We start from the raw sequence: 5,675 nt of genomic DNA, 5'->3' as shown, positions 1-5,675 counted from the left end.
TTGAATTGCAACAACAGAGTTTATTGATAAGAAATCCATCTCAAATTTACATGAAGGAAAGAGGTCACGCCAATGCTTCGGCAATAATCAGAATATCTGCAAACACGAAAGGCATCTCATTTCCTCCAGGTTCCTATCAGACTTGAATGGCCTTGTTTTAGATGTCTGATGTTTGCCTGTCATCTCGGTTTCAGGTGTGACTAGTCTTAAATACCTGGCTTGCAGATCTGATTATCCTTAACGCAAACATCAGGACAACATTTTTCATCATCCACGCACTCTTGATCCGCCTGGCAGATTTTCGGGGCACGAAAAGTTCGATCGCTCAGACACATGCGTCTGACTGGTGGACAGGATAACCTACTTGCACCTGTTAGGGAGAGAAAAGGAGGGAAAATGACACTTTTGGAACTCTGGACCATAATGGAGAAATTCATTGCGTCGGGATCCTAGGCGCATGCACTTGTTTTCTGGACAGGATAACCTGCTTGTGCGTGTTAAAAGAAGGTATTTCCAGCGAAAAATCTTATTTCTTGACTTTGTTAAGAAATACATACTTTAGAAGTATTAAGTACGACCAGATTTATAGTTTTGGTGACCGAGGCTCTTAATCATTAAGAAGTTTAAAGAAAATATGTTAACACAGAATTGATTACTCTACTTTATTCAAAGCAGACATTAATTCCCATATACATTATAGAGAAGGCCTTATTTGAATGGTGAATCTTCATATTTTATCACTGAAATGGTAAGTGTTCGCTTGCCAAATATGAACGCAATTACTGACATCTGTTACATGTTGAAACAAAATGATGAAATAAAATGATGGTCTTGAAACTACTTTCGGAATGGCTTTTCACCCGGGGTTAGGGAATGTAGCCAGGGGTCTGCTTGCCCGGAATCCATGTGTGTAACTTTGCTACACACCTGGGTACTCGCGACTGTAGAGAAGTGGCCACTTTCCTGAAATCATGGTAAGTAGCCATGGCGCTCACCCCTGTATTGGAGGAGTGGAAATTTGTCACACATGCATGTATGTAATGTGGGCTGTGGCATTCAAAATGAAGGGGTTCACCAAGCAACAGGTAAAACTTTCATTGCAAATGAGAGACTCTGGTCAGGAAGGACTCAGTGCTCTAGGTTACGTTAGGTTGGGAGGCATGCTTTTGTACAAGTTTATGGGGCTCCACTAGGATAAAACCCCATGCCAGGTAGAGATTAGTACAGTTTAGGTTAGGATGAATCCCTATGTTAAAATCGTTTTTCATTCCTTGTGGGGGCAGGGGGCGGGGGGGCAGGGAAGTTACCAAAACATTTACAAGTGGGAAATCATGTGAGAACAGCGTCCAGTCACTATCGGAAAAGCCAAGCCGAACATTTATCCATTGCTGGTCTTGTTTTATATACCAGGATTCAGGAGTGTATCACAGAAACTAGGCGCCTAGAATCCTGGTATGAAGTATCAGGCATTATTTCAAGCCAAAAAGTTACGGTTGGAAAGTTTTGAAATATTTGATATACATAAGTTGAAAAATATCATGCGTAAAATAAGGAAGATATAATCAATATCCGGTGATTAAACTTCTAGAAATTTACCATCATATAATTATAAAAGACTGTGTTGTGTTGAAATTGTAGATTTAGTGAAATTTATTTGTAGTTTCAAGTTAACTGAATGGGTCAAAGAGTGAAATTGAATAAGAATTATATAATGATGCTTCCGTAAAAAGGACAAATATAAGAAGATTTGGTAACTACACTTGGCAATCAAATAGGTCAAAGTTTTGAGGTGAGAAAAGGTTAGTGGTTTTATAATGTTTGTTATTCGTGTTGACACCGTGATTATTCATAGGCCGTACAAATCTGCAAGATATAAAAGGTGGTCAATTAACTATCAAAATATACTCACTGCAACGCAAATAAAAATACGTATGTGATCTAAGATAAGGTAAGCATGGGAAACAGAATTAGAAGACAGGGGATGACCGAATGATTATCGTGGCCGCTTCAGTCGAAAAGTTTACGTAAGAGCCCTGACATACTTCAGACTGAAACTGAAGCTTTGGAATCAAAATTTTATTTCGCAATATGAATTAAAAGACTGTTTATCCCTTTGATTTAAATGAGATAATTTTTACAGCCGATTGGTTCCGCTACTGACACTACCAGGCTGTTTTTCTTCGTGTACAACCCACTTGGTAATGGAGGTTAGACGGGAGATGATATTACTAAAGCGAAGAGGAAAAATATTAACACTAAAATGAAACTTGAAAAAAATAAATATGAGGAGACGGCAAAAAGTCCTTGACATTTATAATATTCAATCGAATTCAAACTGCAATCAAGTTAGATATCCTACTATCTGTTCACTGAAATATATTCTGGGATTTTTATAAAGACTTTGATGGTAGAATATGATCATTACCTCGTGGGAGGCGATGAGCTCCAGGCTCTGTTGCGACGTCATGCTCCTCTCTGCAAAAAGAAAAATAAATAAAATAATAAAATAAAATAAAATAAAAGATTAAGAAATTTATCATTGTTGTTAAACCACTTGCATTTTTTCACTGGTCTAGTCTATACAATAAATGACCTGTGGACAAATTTGACCGTTATAGGGCTCAAAATCGCTAAAGCAACATTTCAGACCACTTTTACTCAGCACTATGTTGAGTCCCACAGTAAGATAGATATAGGATACATGCAATAGAATAAATGATGTGTACTATTGTCATAAGTTTTAAATAACTCAAAGAATTTACCACTTTTAGGAAGATAAACTCTATTATTATTTCTTGATTCATCAGTTCTATGAGCACTGAGCTTTCGTAGCTCTCGTAACAGTTTTTTTTTTTTTCGTTTCTTATTCTCAAAAGAGTAAAATTTTTGTTAGTATCAGGATATGTAGTCGCTAATCTTCCACTGCCCTCTTGTCTTCTCAAAAAGTTTAATAAAAAGGCTATCTTATCATTATTATTAGCAATGCACTCTACTCTAGTACGCAGACGCATACATACATACATCCTGTAGAGGGGTAGCGCCGTCAGTGCACCTCATGCGGTGCACTGTAGGCATTTCTTTAGGTTCTTTGCAGCGTGCCTTCGGCCCCTAGCTGCAACCCCTTTCGTTCCTTTTACTGTACATCCTTTCATATTCTCTTTCTTCCATCTTAGTTTCCGCCCTCTCCTGACAAATGATTAATAGTGCAACTGCCAGGTTTTCTTTCCTCCTGTTACACCTTTCAAACTTTTACTGTCACTTCCGTCTCAGCGCTGAATGACCTCATAGGTTCCAGTGCTTGGTCTTTGGCCTAAATCCTATATTCAATCCTATTCAATTCAATTCAATCATACATACATATATGCCAAGCCCACCCACCCACACACTTGCCGCACACACACATATCTACATACATACATACATACATATATATATATATATATATATATATATATATATATATATATATATATATATATATATATATATAATAATGTGCTACATACATGCATATACGCATTCTTAAATTGTTACTTACCCCAGGACTGCGCAGACAGCTGATCCCAAGTACAACAGGCACAGGGAGACGAGGGCGAGTGCTATGAAAAAGGAGAGAAAAGATGACATGAGATTTTGTACTGCCTTGATTGTTTAAACGTTTCCTTTATGACGTACATGATCATTACTTTATTCTTTTACTTAATTTTCGTTCGACGAAGGTTGGGATTCCGCGTTAGTAAGGTGAAGCAGTTTAATCACTCACTATCACTGGCGCTGATGATGACTTAATTTAATGGCAGTCTCTAATTCCGAGTATTTTCGTTTGTATGTATTCATACCAAGTGACTTTTACTACGTCATTTTTAACACAGTGCATAAACACTTCCTCTCTTTCTTTTATATATATATATATATATATATATATATATATATATATATATATATATATATATATATAGATAGGGCCCATGATGTGATGGGATTCAAAAAAGGCATTCAACGTAGTTAATTACATTACGTACGGTTCAAATTTAGAACAAAGCTAGTCGAAGTAAACCGAAAGAAAAAGTGAAAATAGAATAAACCAAGGAAATTAATAAGCTTACCGAATCTCATGTTGGTGCTTTGCTCCGACCTTGTTCTCCAACTAGGGAATATGAGAATGCTCTTCCTCAACCGTCACCTGCAGCCAGTGCATCAAACGAATCCAGTTCTCTCCACAAAACAGGGCTTCCTTACCCTTGACGTGACCCTTCGCATAAACACTAGCTCTTGCTTTACATCTCCTCTTGGCATTTCTAATTCAAATGGCCTCGGGAAAAAGGTGAGACATCACGTTTCGTCTTTTTAAATGAGGCTGTCGATCGACGTATTTCAAAACTTCGTTTAGCAATGTTTTTCTCCGGCACATGAACAACTTGGCCATGCTTATTCCGTCGGGGTGCGTATAATGGTTTTCTTCTGACAGGAAGTTATCGTTCGTTTCTTCCCTTCGTGCTTTTCGTAACCAACAATAACCGGCGCATTCTTATTCACCAAAGTAATCATTTTTCCTGCTGGCTCCGAGAGGAATCTTTGCAGTATGCTGCGCAACAAGATTCAAAATAATTTTTTTTATATCTACTGATTCTTGCTAAGAGAATTGGGGTAGATATACAGTCCTGCTACAGAAAAATTAGGCTCTGGCATCTGAAATAATAAGGGCTATAATGGAAAGCAATTTCGAGTTCCCTATGTGTGATTACAAATTTGTCCTCAAGGTATGATGGAAATTATGCTAAAAATCTAATACACAAATATATATATATATATATATATATATATATATATATATATATATATATATATATATATATATATATATGTATATATGTATGTATGTATGTATGCATATACGAGTATATATATGTATGTATATATATGTATACATATACAGTATATTCATATATACAGATATATACATATACATATATATATATATATATATATATATATATATATATATTTATACAGATATATATGTATATATATATATATATACATATATATATATATATATATATATATATATATATATATATATATATATTTATACAGATATATATATGTATATACAGATATATATATGTATATATACATAATACATATACATATATATATATATATATATATATATATATATATATATATATATATATATATATATATATATATATATATATATATATATATATATTATATCACCTATACAACCTAGCCACTAGGGGCTAGGCCGGCAAACCAGTGACGGTCCCAACCCCGGATAAATAGGGAAGGCTGGAGTCAGGAGGAGCATCCGTCCATAAGACATCTGCCAAAAGTAGTTATGAAATGAACCGTCCAGGAAAGAAACAGCTGGAGGAGGAGGAGGAGGAGGAGGAGGAGGAGGAGGACGGTGCTAACGTTAGGTTCTCACTGCTTACTTCTTTACCTACGTCAACAGACCCTCAAATAGATTTTTATGGGAAACCTGTTTAACTAATTTCCTCACCAGATATTGATCTCAGAACTCTTGCTGATAAGGCACGTTTGGTGTCATTGATTCAAGGGACCATATCATATATATATATATATATATATATATATATATATATATATATATATATATATATATATATATATATATACATATACAC

The 5,675-nt window shown here is 35.3% G+C and overlaps 1 long non-coding RNA gene across 1 annotated transcript; it reads right to left on the bottom strand.

Annotated features, from left to right (window-relative positions):
* Positions 1 to 4,313, bottom strand: LOC136844380 (uncharacterized). Its single transcript, XR_010854854.1, has 4 exons — positions 4,107 to 4,313; positions 3,539 to 3,599; positions 2,426 to 2,475; positions 1 to 370 (listed from the first exon to the last, which is right to left on the bottom strand). It is a non-coding gene; the product is annotated as an uncharacterized lncRNA (long non-coding RNA).
* Positions 4,314 to 5,675: the final 1,362 nt, after the last annotated feature.

This window comes from Macrobrachium rosenbergii, chromosome 12 (assembly GCF_040412425.1).
Source record: "Macrobrachium rosenbergii isolate ZJJX-2024 chromosome 12, ASM4041242v1, whole genome shotgun sequence".
Classification (NCBI taxonomy): domain Eukaryota; kingdom Metazoa; phylum Arthropoda; class Malacostraca; order Decapoda; family Palaemonidae; genus Macrobrachium; species Macrobrachium rosenbergii.
This window is presented reverse-complemented; position numbering and strand designations above follow the sequence as displayed.